The sequence below is a fragment of the Phaenicophaeus curvirostris genome, chromosome 1 (genome assembly GCF_032191515.1).
Source record: "Phaenicophaeus curvirostris isolate KB17595 chromosome 1, BPBGC_Pcur_1.0, whole genome shotgun sequence".
In the NCBI taxonomy this organism is placed as follows: Eukaryota; Metazoa; Chordata; class Aves; order Cuculiformes; family Cuculidae; genus Phaenicophaeus; species Phaenicophaeus curvirostris.
This window is the reverse complement of record NC_091392.1, coordinates 4811310-4828999: the sequence shown is the minus strand read 5'-3', so window position 1 is coordinate 4828999 and position 17690 is coordinate 4811310.

Below are 17690 nucleotides of genomic sequence, written 5' to 3'. Positions count from 1 at the left end.
TACGCACCCCACTGTTGGTGCTGGCTACAGCCAGCTCAGATGATTTGAAGCTTGATTTATCCTCAGTGCAAAGTCCTGTTTAAAATTCAGTTATGCATTTATTTTCAGACACAACCTATTTCCCTAGCCTAAATACTGCCTGAGAGGCAACAGATAGTTCTGCCTTGAAATGTGATATGGCAAAAGCCTGGGTGATTTTGGCCTGTCTCAATATTGTGATCACCATTGGGGAGTAAAACTCCTTCTCTTGCAAGCTTCAGGGACACTGCGGGGATTATCACATGCATTCCCAGGCCCCTCACATCCATGATGAGTAGAAGAGGTGCAGAGAAGAGCAGGATGAATTTTTAGGACTGGCAAAAGCAGCAAAAACCGTGAGCAGCTCAGTGAAGAAATGACTAACTTGTGTGCCAGCCCCACCCAGTCTGTGAATGTCTGAGAGCTGTGAACACTGCAGAGAAGGGGGAACTGGCATAGGGTAGGAGAAGAAATCAGTAGAGACATTGTGTGAGGTGCCAGCTTGAGGGTCCCAATCCAGACTAGTTGTCTCTCAGAGGAGACAATGGAGATAATCTCCCCAAGCATGTTCGTTGTGTGATGTGAGAGACCAAGACAGAGGGAACTGAAAAAAAAAAAAAATACAACCAAAAAGAGAATGAAAACAATGCTTGGTGAAATGTTTATATTCTGCACGCTAAGAGCAACTTGGCAACACATGGGTGACACAAATGCTTTTTCATGCATGTGATCACATCGACAGGGTGATTGAAAGCTTCAGCTCAATCTTGAGAGCTTGGTGCTCCAGAAGTTTCCATATCAACCGCTATTTCCTGAGGGGTCTGGGTCTCATCATAAGTGACAACCATGACCTTGAACACAGTAAGGAGGGAAAACTAAAATGACCTTATAGACAGCTGTAAGGAAAGTAACAGAAGATCAATTTAAAATTATTCTGGGCCAAAACTTGGTAGATGAGTGCTTCTCCCATGCATCTACCCCTGGTTTGCATCCTGGGGCAGTCTGTAACTCCAGATAAGTCCTGCCTCAGCACAGAGTTGAACAGAAGACCAGTAAACCCAGGTCTCCATCACGGAACTCCCACTCCCCTTCCTCATCAGCCATTAATAACAAGTGTCTGGTTTCAAAGTATAACACTAGAAAATCCTGTTTTGACTTGTGGTTTTTATCTCCCACTCCATGGTTTTTTCTTTTTAATTTTGCATGTTGCCACCACTTGTTGAGGGGACCTTGTTATTTGCTTCTTTCTGCTGTTTGTTTTCCCCCTTGCTTTCTGCATGGGGGAGGATGGCAGAGGGTGGAAGTGAACATGCTCATTATCAACAAACATGGGGCAGGTGGAGGTCAAACCAACATCACACTCTGTGCCTGGTGCAGAGCTGTATGGGCAAGAGCCAGCACAAAATCAAGATGGTGAAGGGAAAGAGAAGAACAACATATTTTTAGTCTGAGTTTGGTTTTCTTTGGGCAGTGTCTGTGCCAAAAAAAAGTTAATTCACGAGGGTTTTCAAACTACAAGAGACTCGAGATGCTGAGGTGTGTTTAGGAGATTGAGTTTGTATGTGTGACTTAAATGTCATTAACAAAAATAATATCCTTGGGCAGGGAAGTTTGGAGGGGGTGGGGAAGGGAAAGGGGTAGAAGAGGAGGAAAGCTGCTAAGCTAAGAAAAGATGAGGTAACGATAACATAATTTCCTAAACTGGCTACTAATTAACCACAACTCTCCAGCTTAGTACAGTGAATTGCCTCTGTCATAACAAAGAAATCACTCTGTAACCTGAAAAAGAAGGAAAAAAGGCACATTTTTCAGTGCCAGTGTGAGCCAAAGAAACTAAGTACATTTTATAGCTTTTTTCCTCTCTCGTAAGTAACAGGCCAAAACATCCTGCGCACACAGGAGACAAGGCATGGGCATTTTTTGGTGTGAAACAAAACACGAGAGAATTCAACAAAAGAATAAAGGAAATTCCCTTTTGGTGCTGCTCTGGCAAAGCACAGAGATGAACAGTGCCCAAATCAGCCTCTCTCGAAGTGTTGCTCATGTATATGAATAAGGAGGAGGAAAGCCAACACAAGCACCTTCCCTTGACCAGCTCCCCTCTGCGTTGTACTTTGAGTCACCTGCGGTAGTCAGGTACCCTGAGATCAGCCTGAAAGATCTCATGAGGAATATTCAGTATATTATTCAGTACAGAATAGTGACAGGGGTTTAGCATGTAGCTCCTGTGGTCCTGGCTCCTTTCTCCCATGCCAGCAAGATGTCTACACAAAATACTTCTAGGAATAGCTGTGTAAGAGGCAGGGCAGGAAAGTACTAACTGCTTGTTCAGTTAGCAGGCATTGCCTGCAGCCTGTTTTCTTCAGTAGAGGAAGAGGTCCAGTCTTCATCCTGCCCCCACATTAAGTTCAGATGCAAAAATGCATCTTTCTAAGGTATCACAATAAAAGAAATTCAAACAGACATATTCTCAGATACAATAAGCACCGCTTATAATAGGCACTGCTGCAATGCAGAGCAGTGCTCTGATACAAAGCAGAGAGTAACTCAGTCAGGACAAAGAGCATTGAAGGAAGACTTAGCTAAATATTTTGAGAAAGTTGCAAGAAGCTTTAGATTTTGACTTACATAGCTCGTGCATTTTGGGAGATGACAAGAGAGGGAGTGATGTCAATCTCAGCAGTTAAGAAAGGGTAGAGAAAAACAGGTCTGCCAATAGTTTCTCTTTAATGCTGGATCTCATATATTGCTAATAAAGGGTTGGCTGTTTCTGGTAACAGATATGTTGAGCCAAGAGGGAAGTTTAAGTCTTGAGATAGGAACATGACAGCAGTAGTACCTCCAGCTGTCAGGGAGACAAACTGCTTGGGATGCTACAGAAAAACAACCCAATATCCTAGGCAGGACCCAAGAAAAGCACTGCTTTGCAGGGTGGGGAAATGTCAGGTCTTGGTGTTTTTAATACAGAGGGAAAGAAGGAGCCCCAGCGTCTGTGGAGGGAGCTGAGCCCCTCTCTTCCTGACATCATCACATCATGCTTTGGGCTTGTCCCCATGCTCAATCTGCTCACCATCTTTTTCTCCTACAATACTGCTGAGGTGAAAAGCCACACAGCTAGGCTGGGAGCACAAGAGCTTTCTCTATAAAGGAAAGGAGATGGAAACTAATGAGGGCCTAAAGGTTCCTTCTTTCCTCTCTCCTTGTAAACCACACCTGTGCATCCTGTCTGTGCTCACAGCCAAGGTTTTGGCTGGAACCTTTCTCTTATATGAGTGAAAGACTTCACCTGAATGGCATATTTGGGAATGAGCAGATGAAATCAACCTCATGCAGGTGAAAGTCACTTGGCATTAATGCACTTAAATGTGAGCTAATAAACCATGCCAATCCTCACAGCTAGGATATTTCCTTCCCATCACTCAGCACGAGCTCAGAGCTGCAAAGGAGAAGGCAGACTTCTCTCAGCTCTAGCTCAACCTCCACTTTCCAAATGTTACATCATCCATCTGAGAGCTAAGTCATCATCTGCAGTGCCTCTCAGTATCCATTTCAAACTGCTGCTCATGCCACACTCTTCGGATGTTTAGTATGAGAAAAAAAAGGGAGATCACAGCACACAAGGGGATTGTCAAGGCACAGGGCCGGAAGAAGATGGAGTGTGCAGCATACCTATGGAATCAAGAGAAAACAGGCTGGGTTTCTCTTTTTCAATGTTGACTTCAGTGAGTAGTGGAAAGAAAAGTGTTTCCATCCAGCAGGCTTCATGAATGTCCTCTATGACCTTTAGTATTGCCATCATGTCTGTTTGTAGTGAGATTCTCATCTGGTGTAAATAGTCATAACTCCCCTGCCTTGACAAAATGACCTTCTTTTCTACCACAGCTTCCACCCCCGGACTTCACCTTGTCAGACTCTCCCATCACCAGTGTTTTCTGTAGCTGACTGCAGCCTGACCCTTTCTCAGTCATGTCTGTAGAGCTACTTTATTTATTCCTATAACTCTGACTTAATGTTTTGGTGTTGTCAGTGGCTTGGGATTTTTTTAAGGTAGATTAAATATTTATTGGAGAGTTTCTGCTTTTGTTCTTGCATTTCTTAAATCTGAAAACAAAAGGAAACAATGATCAGACATGTCCCCATGTCATAGGAGACTAGAATAGGACTAGTTTGCAGCTCAGCCAAGGATTGCTCACCAAAAAGAAGGGTGGGATTCCTGGCTGTGGAAAACAGAGTTCTGGGGTGTTCTTAAACACAATGGGTCCTGCCAAGCCTCAAACACCACACATGAGCTTATTTCTTTGCTCCCTGATCCCTCTCCCCTGCTGGATGACAGATATCTCATTTGCTGTCATCCTGGCATCTGTTTTCTGACCTTGGACCAGATTCTGTCCGACACAACCCAATGGCACATCCAGCCCAGTATTATGTAGAGGGCTCTGGAGCAGAGCAGAGGCTTCAGCCTGTACTGGAAACCTCCTCATACATCAGAGGCTCAAGAGGAGGTACCTCCATCACGCACAGTCATTTCCATCACAGGCACAGTGCTCCCCTGAGGGTCAGCAAGCAGGTGTGGATGGCGATTAGGGCATTATTCTGGGATATGGGAAACTTGATCTCAAACCCATGTTCAGTCGATGACTTATATGTGCTCCTGCCATAGGCAGACATCCCAGAAACCCTTGTAGGCAGAAGCTGATGTATCTGTCTCCTCATAAAAAACAGGGAAGTACTTGGGTCCTTTCAAGGATCTGGATATATTTTCAGAAATGGTTTATGTATATAGGAACTACTGGGATTAAAAAACTCAAGCAAAAAGTATTTTCATCTTAAGGTGTCTTTTGAAAAAGAAAGATCAAAATTATTTTTCTTGAAAGCTTTTCTTTTAAACTTTTAAATAAGAAATTCAACCAAACCATTTTGATTACCTGTTTTTGTTGTATTTGAGGGGTTTGTGGAGTTTTTTGGTTGTTGCTTCTTTTTTCTCCAAAAAAACTCTGTTTGAATGAATAAGTGTTTTCCAAAGAAACTTCAAGTCAGAAATTTCATACTGACTCTTACTCAAATTCAGAGTTGAAACTGCCACAGTGGTGTATCAAGTTCTCCACAGAGAAGACACAGCACAAGTAAGTAGGTAGGAGGATGCTGGCGATTGGTCCTTTGACATCAGGCAGTCCTGAGAGGATGCAGGACAGGTCGTGTTTGAAGAAACTTTCCTTTAGTGACCAAGGACTCTTCCCACCATACCACAAGAGTACACTATCTAAGCAAAAGCTAGAGTTCTTTAAAAAAATTAATTTCCACTGATAACAATGGGGAAACCAAGAAGATTCGAAATTTAATGGGATTTGCACCAAGAACAGCTTCAAATAAGCTTAGCTGACTGATGAAAATGCCAGCTTTTTCACAGAATCACAGAATAACCAGGTTGGAAGAGACCCACTGGATCATCGAGTCCAACCATTCCTATCAAGCACTAAACCATGCCCCATAGCACCTCGTCCACCCATGCCTTAAACACCTCCAGGGAAGGTGAATCGACCACCTCCCTGGGCAGCCTCTGCCAGTGCCCAATGACCCTTTCTGTGAAGAATTTTTTCCTAATGTCCAGCCTGAACCTCCCCTGGCGGAGCTTGAGGCCATTCCCTCTTGTCCTGTCCCCAGTCACTTGGGAGAAGAGCCCAGCACCCTCCTCTCCACAACCTCCTTTCAGGTAGTTATAGAGAGCAATGAGGTCTCCTCTCAGCCTCCTCTTCTCCAGGCTAAACAACCCCAGCTCTCTCAGCCGCTCCTCATAAGACCTGCTCTCCAGCCCCCTCACCAGCTTGGTTGCTCTTCTCTGGACTCGCTCCAGAGCCTCAACATCCTTCTTGTGGTGAGGGGCCCAGAACTGAACACAGGATTCGAGGAGCGATCTCACCAATGCCAAGTACAGAGGGAGAAGAACCTCCCTGGACCTGCTGGTCATGCCATTTCTGATACAATTTTTAATTGCCAGCAGACCAATAAACTGGCCAGCAGAGAAAAATGAGGTCAGCAAAACCAGCATTTGGACCAAACAACTGAAAAAAAGTGCTTGCCACTAAAATTCAGTGAGCAAAATAAAGCAGAGCTTCCTCATCCCCTTTTGAGCCTGTGAATGCCAGTGATGCTGCTAAAAGCCACGTGCATGCCCCTGGTCTCTTGTCAAATAGCAGGAGGCTGCCATGAGGCTTCAGTCACACCTCATTCACAGGTTCTCCTTTCAGCATGACTGTCCTCACTTTTACTCTTTCACACCCACTGCAGAGCAGACCTGCAGTTCCTGTGATATTTACCATGTGGCCCAATTCACAGGCTTCACACTGGGATACATCATTCCCAGGGCCAGCAAAGGACCTCTGCTTTTGCAGGACAATGAAATCTCCTGCCACCCAGAGTTGAACAACAAAAACTAACCAAGCAGATAAAAAAAAGCCCAATGTCTACATATACATTTTAAAGAGTTGCAAAAATAAGCTTTGCTTCACCAGCTTAGGCCGGTCCTCCCTGCCAGTAAACTAGGCAGAACTGTGGTTTAATACTTTAGCAGATGCTGTGAGGTAAAGAGAAAGAGCAAATGGCTCCTAAAGTGTTCACACTGGTGGCCTCATCTCTCTGTGTCTCTCCTTTTCTCTGTTATGTTAACCGGAGCATTCATGGAAAGACAGAGAGGTATGGAAGTGGAGAAGATCCATCAGTACCTGTGGCAAAGATTGACATGAAGAATGCTGGAGGAGTCTCAAAATTATGTGAAGCAAGGGTGAAAACAAATCTGAGTGGGGTGGACTTTAAAACCACTTTCCTATGCAGTTTGGGCTCATGGGTATCAGAGAGGCCAAGAGCTATTTCCTAGCACTCTTGCAGGGCTGAGTTATGCTCCTTCAGTGCAGTTTCATATAGATTTGTGCACTGAAATCCCAGGTTTCTGATGATCTGCTGAGTGCTGGCTGACAGTTAGCTAAAAATACTGCTTTCTTTGAAGGTGCAAAACTGTACTAGAAGTAGTTGAAGACACAGGAAATGTTTCCTTTTCCATTTAGGCAATTGTTGTCCTTGCCCTAGGGATGTTATATGAGCACAAGTGGGAGGGACCCAGACCTACACCATATGAAAAATGTTAAATAGCGCTGGAGCTGGTGAAGCGTCCTGCCTTCTATTTCAGCCAGGTGCTCCGTGTAATCAGTCAGCTGTCCACTGCCTGCTATGGACCAGCATCATTAGGTACATGAAAGGGGAAAACAAACATGTGCAAAACCCAAGAAAACAAAGCAAACAGGATTCATGGTCTAGTGGTTAAAAGGCATATGCTGGGGAGTCAGAAGAAACGGCTTCGCTCGCAGTCTGTGGCACTAAGGCTCTTGGTTAGCATCTCCTCCCTGGGCCTCAGTTTACCTAGCTATAAAAGGGGATGATTACCCCTCCCTGTATACATTTGGAGGGCTCTAAAGCACCTGCAACCTAATCAGTGTTACAGGTTATTCCAGTCTGGCAACCTGGGAAATATCAAAGCTGATTTATACAGTCTAATCTTTGCTGGCACTAGCAAACTGGCACAGAGAGTCCTGTCGGGTATCATATTTTGAACATAAGGTTTATAACATTCGTACCTGTCATAATTATTTTTGCCATGCAGTAGGAGTGTATGTTGCATACACTGATATCCTCTCTGCGTGTGAGCCAGTCTGCCAAAATTAATTAAGCCAGCAAGTTTCAGCTCCAGAGAAGGGACACAGGAGAGCTTCCCATAGGTCTGCTGCCAGTGGCACCTCAATGCAGAAGAGGCTGGCTGGGAGATGTGTTCATAGTGGCAGCTTCCCAGTAAAGCTCTTCCCTGGTTTTATCCACTGTGTCACTAAACCTGACACAATGTCACTTCACACATTGAAGAACCCATCATACAGTAGTAAGAGCAATATACACAGATGAATACATCCTTGAAATGGCAGAAGAGGGGAGATGGCACATCTCTGGTGGTTTGACTTGGGGTTTTTGTTTGCATTGGTTTTGCTCACATCTTCTAGCCAAGAAAGCTAAACCAGAAACATTTGTTGGAAATATAAACTAAGCAAGGTGTTTGTGCAAGTTTCTTTGTCAACAGGGCTATAACAGTCACCCTTCACACTATTCCTTCCTGTGACAAACCCAACAGCACCAGCAAACACTCAGTTTCTCCTTCAAGCATATTTTGAATCATTGCCCGAAACCTTACCTATTTACACCTCTCTGAACCTTTGACCCTTCTGGAGCATTTCCATAAGGGATTCATTTGGGACTTATAAGCTTAAAATTAATAGACTTCTTTACAGAGGTCTCTTCTTTTGCATGTTCTTAAGGTCTGGCCAAAATATTTCTCTGTTAGCCATCACTACAGGCTGCCCAGGGAAGTGGCTGAGTCACCATCCACGTAGGTAATTAGAAGACAGGTAGATGTGGTGCTTAGAGACAGGGTTTAGTGGTACACTTGGCAGTGTTAGATTAATGGTTAGATCTGACGATCTTGAGAGTCTTTTCCAACCTAAGCGGTTTTATGATTGTATGATTCTGAAGTGACAACTGTGGACTTGCATAAATTATATCAGAGGAGTCATGCGCCTTCTGTGGAAAGCAGGAGATTTTTCGTCAAGAATCATGAAAACCTTCACATTTCCCCAACAAACACTGAAAGCATTCCATCTAGAACCCAAAACTATCTGGTTTCATTCCCCCCCCCGCCTTTTTTTTTTTGACATCTGTAACACATTTTCCACAAAAGACAAGGCAACCCGCTTCCTGGGAAACTTCAGTCAAATGCATCACAATGGGAGCTGCAGGGCACTATTAAGGTATAATGTATATAATAGTATATTAATGTATGTCTTTATTCAGGTGTCTAGGATCTTCACTGCCCAAGGCAAAGTTCCAAATATCCACTGGAAAAAGCTATTTTTTCTTTACATGCTTACTGGGAAAACACTTGAACCTGTATTTAACCCACCTAATAGCATGGGCTTGACTTTATTGCTGACATCTGGGTGCAAAGTGCTGCCTTGTAATGTCTGCGAGTCTCTGGATATGGCACACATAACGAAGGCGTCTCAAGAAGAACATGCCTATATGAATGAAACTGAGGAGCCCTGGATTTAATCAAGCTGTTAGGAGTGTGTATTTCTTCTTCTCACTTCTATTCATTACAGAGTGTGCCCTGGGTGTCTAGAGATATATTTTGTCTCGGTTAACTTTATAGATCTAATAGGCCAAGGAATATTCTAGAGTCCCCGTGTAGCTACTGGAGAGAAAGAGAAAGACATGTCAGCACCATTAAACACAGCCATCTTAAGTATCTTTAATAGGATGATGGGATTCACTTTATGGAGAGAGCTAAGACAGCTAGCTTCAATTGTAATAAAACACAGAAATACTATGTGGTTCTTTAAAAAATTCTAGAGATCACATTATCCAACCTCTTGCTCAAAGCAGACCTATCCTTGAACTTAGATTAAATTGTTCAGAACCTCACGTGGCTGAGTTTTGGATATTTCCGATGATGGACGAGCCCCTCTTCAATTTTTGACCACCCTCAAGGTGAAAAAAAGATGTGCCTAATATATTAGAATTTTCCTTTCTGTTACCTTAGTCTTGTTGCTGTGCACCTCTGAGAGAGTCCGGTTCGGTCATCTCTACACACCCCCATAAGGCAGCGGCAGTACCTAATGTCATAAGATAAGTGATCTTAATTCTTCTTTTCTTAAAACTGAGGCAACTCTGAACCCTCGGCCTCTCTTATTATGTTATGTTCCCCCATCTCCAGCTATCTTGGTGATCCTCTACTGGGCTTATTCCAGTAGGTCAATCAAATAAATGATATTTAGCGTTAAAGGTTATAAATTCTCTTCCACTTGTCCTCTCGGTGAATAAGTCCTAAATACACTGGGCAGTTCCTACATTTATACAGGATGCACACAGACCTCAATGATGAATGAGTTTCCAAATAAGAGTTTCATTCAGAATAGCTACTGTACTTAATTTACACTCTAAGCACTTCTTTTATGAACTCTGTGCAGACAAGGGCAGTGAAGGTCTCTTAAAAAGCTTGTTCCCATCATAGGTACCATAGAATTTGTGACCATTCATGAGTAAAAGCTTCTAGGGGAATATGTAGGTAGGTTTGCTCCACATCACTGATAATGGTTAAGCCTCAGAAATCTTTGGAGCAAAGGCCTCATAAAAGTCACTGTAATTCTTAAAATATGATCTCTCCTGCTATTGGTAATAGTCCAGTATGGTGTAGCTTTGAGGAGAGAGGGAAGCATTGCTAAAATACTTTCTGAGAAGCCTGCACAGAATGACTTTTTCTCAGAAATAGAGGTGGAAGTAAACAAGCGGTGGTGTAAACAGATAGATCACTTCACATGGAAAGTGGAAGCAGAGGACTGTAAAAAAGCAGGTGGGGTAATTATATACTGATTTTACTGCCAGTAAAAAAATGAGGAGGCAGAAAAAAATTAAAAAGATGCCTTTCCTAGAATGAAAACCTAGGTCTACTTGCCCACCGAAAGGGTAATAATAGCCATTCTGGGAGTGCTAAACTCTTTGAACTGTGTCTAAGTACCACTTCTGTTTATTTTAAGGAAGGAAACTGTCAGGTTCTGTTTGTTCGTAGTGAGCCATCCACAATGTGCCTGATGCATTCAGGACTAGTAAAACAGAGGTACATCAAGTATAGGAAACAAGAGGTTTATCATGGGATTAGTCTTACAGAGATAAAAGTAATCACAGAGTTGCTCAGGACTTCTTGTTTGCTGTGAAACCTGACTACAGGAGGTGATGGGTCTTTTCTTTTACAGCTCTTTCTGGTTCAGGAGGGAGGGAAGTGGGGTTAAAATAAAAACCGCTCATCTCTCCCTTATTTTGTCCTTCCTCATCATTTTGTACTTTGCAAAGCGGCAACTTTTTTTGAGGGATCATGTTTCTACCTTGCAACAAATCCTGGTCATGATTTTTATGGGCTAATTGCATTCCTGAACAGGTCATGAACTCTGGGCTGTTTTATTTCTATTCTTGATTTTAATTTTGTTTTTTTATAAAACAGAAAAGAAAAGTGAACTGATGCCACTAATACTATGCTTTTACTTGCAGTTCATATGTTATGAGGCTTACCATTTACTGTTTCAGATACTCAGGAATTTATAAACCAACCGGCTCAGCCTATTAGTTCAACATCATGTGCCAGGGTTCCTTTATTTCTGTCATCATCAAGAATGAAAAAAATTAAAAATAAAATTACTTTTGGAGGAGTTTTAGCCTACAACACACAGTGGCAGAGTCTCTGAAGGACACCATCCACAAGCCAGATCATTCTTCCACAGTTCATTTATATGTTTTTCTTTGAGCTCTTATATTGTAGACTGGATATGTGCACAGCTCTGGAGAAATGCTGTCTCATGCCATGTAGATGGATCTCCAGACAGAGCTCGACACTTCCATGAAGCTTCATAGTATCCAGGTGACTAGGGGACGGGTGGGATAAGCCTATATCTGAGCTAGCTATGAAAGACCCTTTTGAGCCAGTAAAAAGAAATGAAGACGCAAGAGGGGGAATTAATTTGATCTGTCTTCAGCCACTCATCTTGGGTTTGATACATTCTGACCCATGAATGAAGCATGGGTCTGGAGTACTGAGCTCTTATAGCTATGTGTTCAACCACCAGCACACAGTGGAGGTTGAGACAAGTGCATACTTCACAATGTATCAAAAGATGATGCTCTAGTACTTATTGAGAGTGCTCTAATATATGATGCTCATTACAGTGAAGTTCTGAAGGAAAATCTCCAGTCCAAAATGGAGTCAATGAAAAAAAGAAATAAAAATCAGAAGAAGGAGGAGGAGGAGGAGGAGGAGGAGGAGGAGGAAGAGAAGGAGAAGGAGAAGGAGAAGGAGAAGGAGAAGGAGAAGGAGAAGGAGAAGGAGAAGGAGAAGGAGAAGGAGAAGGAGAAGGAGAAGGAGAAGGAGAAGGAGAAGGAGAAGGAGAAGGAGAAGGAGAAGGAGAAGGAGAAGGAGAAGGAGAAGGAGAAGAAAATAATTTTTGTATTTTGTACTAGTAAATGTCAGTGCCTTTCAATTCCAGTGGTGCTAAACAAAAAGGTGACTGGGTCTTCCCCTGTTCTGCATTGGTCCTTTCAATTTTATAAAACTCCTGGTCAGGAACTGTTTATTTCATGATTCTTTTTGTTGGTGAATCCTAAAGCTCTGATCATGGTAAGCACAACTGTGCTGTACAACACAGTATTAACAAAAGTACATACATTCTGATATTCTACATGTTGGATGAATACATCCCATCAAAGCTGAACTTACTACGGTGTAGGTGCCTACCTCCTAGTGAATGTCAAGGTCTAAGAAGATCTATTCATTGTAAGAAAACATCTGATTTCTCCACTTTTGAAGGAGGTAAATTACATATAGTCTCCACTGGCCCTGTTTGTTTTTTCTCCATTTACTAACAAGGGATCCAAAGTCATTTGCTCAGGTCTGGTTATCTATTTCACAAATAAGCACTTTTGGTCAGGTAGCTCCCATGTTTAATCACACAGGGTACCTGTAAGGTACTGTAAGATCCACCCACTCCTGTCTCCACATCCTTTGGATAACTTCCAGAACTACTGTTCCAAGGAAAACTCAAAGCATCAGTGGGAGGTATGAAAAAGGAGTTCAAGTTGTGGCTCTGCTCACCCCATGATCTGACTGAGTGAATGAAATTGGTGTGGGTGATGACAGGGGTAAATGCCTTGGATAAAGGAGTGCAGTAGCTTATCTCTCTCTCTGCAGAAGAAATTTAGAGGAAACAGGATGTTCCAACAAAATTCTCTTAAATATTGACCTAGATACCTAACAAAAAAACTGTGGCCTCAGTAACTTGTCCATACTCAGAGACCTGTGAAAGCCCCTTAAGTAAAATATTTTTTAAATTCCTTGTACTAGCACATAGAAGTTCTTCACCTGATAATAAATGCTTCTTAACACTTGTGCAAAAATAAAACAAATCAGGGCTAAGTGCTCCCATAAATCACTACAAGTCAGCTATCTCCTTCCAATTCTGTGAACACAAGGGAAACAAAATGTTAAAATGTAATGTTGACAAAAAAATTAATTAAAAACATAATATGCGATAAAGCAACAAATCCAAAGCCAATTTGCAGGCCAGATCACAATGTGAGAGGGATTATTAGGATTTCGGATATTAATATCATGAAAAAATAAATTCTTACAATCTCCTCATCTCTGAGAAAAGACAGACAAAATAGGAAAGACAGACAATTCAACAAGCTTCACAACTTGAGTGTCTTCTGTTTCCCCCAGTCTCTCTTTGCAAAAGGATACAACACTTGTACAACTGATGGTACCGCTAACACTATAGCTCTCCATTTTGAGATAGATACAAAGTTTACTTTGAGAAAATCTCCTCAAAATAAAAAAGTTTGAAATATATCATGCCAGCAGGCAGACTTCTTAACCTCTACTTTGTGATGCGATGGGAAATAGATAATGAGAAAAAAGAAATAATCTAATTTTTTAAAACCTCTTTTGCAGCTTTTGATTTTTTGTGTTGACTTCTTTACTTTTCTCCATACTCAGGATCAGGTGATAACTTTCGATAGAGAAGTGTAAGTGTTATAAAAACGTTTGTGCTATGGTCTGCCTTGTCGTACTCCAAATCCAGTGAGTTCAGACTTCTTAGCACTGTCTAAAAACACGCTCTCTTGTAATTCATATTCCATGAGTAACCACATGAATAGAAATCAGGTGGCCAGAGGTGGGGTCGTCTATCCTATGGGTGGATGAAAAATACCCCATCAGATAATCTACAGTGTGAACTCCCAATCCCCCTCTCTTACTGGGAAAAAGACCACGGTACTGATTCCATCACATACCTCACCACAGGCATAGATTGCCCTCATTCTTTGTGTTGGTGCTTTCTCTTGGTTTTAACCCTCATCTTTTTCCCTTCTTATTGTCAAGACGCTGATTTTCTCCTGGTTTTCACAGACAATAGACATAACCTTCCAGCATCACACACAAAATTAGACTTTATGGCTGCTTGTCTACCACAAAGGCTTGTGAGTGAAGGTGACCAGGCTCCCAACCACCTTTCCCTGGAAACTACTTCCACCCCCTGGGAACACTGAGAAAGCTATCTAGAGTGAAATTTAGATGGAAATATTTATGTTAAGTAGATTATTTCCAGCCAAACATTCAGCAAATTCAGGTCATGCCTATCCACTTCAGGGAAAGTAACAGTTCTGCAAGAGGAGAGCAATCAGGAGAGGGAACAAAAAAAAAAAACCCACTGATATGCTGAATCGAAAGCCAAAGATGGGCCTGGTCCTTCCCTTCAGAGGCCTTAAGGAGAATGAAGGGAAAGTCTGAGACTTCCTGCCTTTGTAATGAGTTTACTAATTAAATGTTAATTGTGAGCCTTGACTGACCAACATTTAAATGAGGCCTCGGAGCCAGGAATTGGGCTATTGTGGTTGAATTGTTTATATGGACAGGAAAATGGCTTTCTAAACATTGAATTCCTGTGCACTGGCCAAGCTCTGGAGGAAGCTCCGAATGCAGCACTCCTGGGGATTGTGCTGGAGGACTGCTCCTCTGGAGCTGCTCTGTCCTCGGCCAGAAAGAGATCACACATGCTCCTGGATACCTCCAGAGTAGCCTTAATGGTGACCCAAAAGGAGAACATCCCTAACAAACATCACCAGGCCAGCTGAGCGGTGCCGGTGCTGCCAGAGGGTGCACTTCTCTAATGCAGACAGGAGGTTCCCCACCTCGTGCACTGTGGGTGGTGATTAGAGGATATTTGTGCCTTACACTGAGATTAGAAGTGGTTTGTGGCAGGAACTCCCCTTTTTTTCATCTGTGTTTAGTGCAGAAAGCAACACTATGGGACTGTGCCTCAAGGCTGGTGCTCGCAGTCCCAACTGCTGTCAAATTAATAGGTACAAAAGCCTGTCGCACGTTAATGCTGCCCTTCTTTCTTTACTCTTCTTGATAGTGTCCGCATATTAATGGCTGTTGAAACATGTTGCAGTCTAGGCTCTGATGCATCCTCTGTATTTTGGATTGAATTCATGTCTTTGGGATATTCAGCGGACACTTGTACCTATGCATCTGACTAGTTTCCTCACTCCTTCAGCTTTCTTTTTATCTTAATTTCCTCTGACATCTTGAAGAGCCATTTTTACATCAATCATTCACATCACCTGCTGCTCCTTATCCAAAACCTCCTGCTAAGGAGCAATGGGTATGATTCAGCCCTTGACCCGCTTGGATCAGTTGCTCAGCTCCTGTTTTTCCTTCTGGCTTTGCTTCATTACACACGGGAAAATCCAACACAAAATATGCCAAGCATCTTTTTAGTGCCTGTCTTCATTTCCAGAACCACATACCAGGTGTTTTTTGAAGAATTCATGCTGTAGTAAGCCTACATGGTTTTGCATTTCTCCAAAAGTATTTCAGTACTGTAGCACAATACGAGGAGGTGACAATTATTTTGGGGTACTAGAATCCTGGGAGTTATACTGTGTTTCCTGCATATCCATTTCTCCCCTGAAGTTTTCAATCATGCTGATTAAAATTGACTACACCACCTTAGGCTTGCTGACTGCAATTAAAACCTATGCCCACCAATGCTGATAAATTTGGCCTGGTAAATTCTAGTTGAACTTTTATCCTCCTGCTGAGATTCACTTTTTATTTGTGTGTTTAACTTGTATCTTTGTATTGTTGGTGGTGTAGATTTGAAAATGTATTTGACCATTATATCTCAGGAGGGAGGAAAAAAATGCTCACCTGATTTACCAATTAGCCTTCTATTTTATTTTAGAAATTGATGTCAGGGAAGTGAAGTGATAGCCTAAGTCATGCTGAAAGGTTCCATTAGTTTTGAGGTAGCCACAGTGTTAAGCAATTCCAGCTTACCTGGGAAAGGTCAGATAAGTCCCAGTGATAAGGCTTACAGCTGAATGTTGTGCTTTATTGTGGAACAGCTTCAAGCTCTATTAGCCAACAGTGACTTAAACTAGTAAACTGGGTTCCCATCAAGTCCAGATTAAGCTCTTGTACCTTTGGATTTTAAATACTGAGAGCTGCAGCAAAACCAACCTTCCCATCATCTCTCCTCCTCAAAAGAAAACAAAAATTCACATTTTGGATTTGGTTTGATTTTTATTCTAGTTTAACAATGACAATTAAGAGCTTCTATATCCATGGAATATGATGATGCCTCCATATTGTCCCTGCTCTTTGGAAATTCTGAGAGGCCAAAGCATAGCAGAAAGCATGATGAGAAACCTCTATTATCCCTCAGCCAAGGGATTTGGTTCTATATCAAAGGCAGTCCTGTAGTACCACACTCTGAAATCTTCTTCTATAAAACCATTTTGTTATCATCAAACAAAATCATAACCTGCTTCAAGCAGTCCCTCTTTACTATTTAGCTCTAGTATAGAACAGTTCTACATGAAGATGCTCTGAACAGTGTTAGCTGTAATATGATCTGGTCATAGTGTTGGACAAACTCTCTGCTGGGGTCTGTCAAGACAACACCACTAATGCCAAGGAAGTAATTTACTGCAATTAGTAGTTTTATGGTCTGTTATTTAAATAGCTGTTTGCGATTAACACATTGATTTTAGCACAGTTACTTCTCACTATCAGAATTGCACCAGATGAAATGAGCAATATGTGTTCCCTCATATCCATTTTTCTGCAGAAAGAAATGGCTTATGATTTTTCTTAAATGGATGCCTTATGTAACACATGTTTATGACAACACAGCAGCACAGGGCAGCTAGGAGGAATTATTGCCACTATTGTACAGATGAGCCACTGACCTATTGTAGGCCAAACTCATTGCAACAAATTTTGGACAATAATTCGATGCATCTGAGTGAGGTACATAGTCAGCTCACGCTTTACCCATCATAAAAGGGATGAGTGGAGGTGGCAGTGTCTTAATCAGCTGTAGTTACAGCTGCAAAATGCTCTGTTGGAGCCTTTAGTGTCAGATGTGCTGCAAGGATGAGTGAAAAAGAAACCCAGACTGCAGCAATAGGTCTCTTGGTTTGTTGTGCTTGCATGCAATGTCTGTTCCTTTAGATTTTTGTTGCTGTTGTTCATAATTTGCTTTTTTTTAGGGATAGAGGGAGATAAAATGCACACCAAAAAATGTTCACTTTAGTATTCCTGAATCTAATATTATTTGGCTGCTTTCTGTGTAAATAGATATTTCATGGTTGCTTGGAACATGATTCTCCTTGTGCTAGGTACCTGTAAGTCTTAGGTTTTATTTATAAACCTACCCATAAATTCAATGCAAAACCCTGGAAAAGGTACATGGCAAGCAAGAAAGGCTGTTATAGCATTTAATGGATTGCTGTCTGCTCTCACCATCTGACCTTGAAGCTTCCCAGAATGACAGCTTGAGTCAGATATCATGCATCTTGGTCCAGTGAGTTTTTGCCATTAATATGTTACTCTTAATTGAGTTACCTAAGCAGGACTGGAGCCACCCTCAGCAGTTCTGTAGTTCACGAATATTCATGAATATAAGTTCACTCCCAGGACCCATACACTTCTGTCTCATGTCTCGGTGAAGTTACTGCTGGAGTCTGCA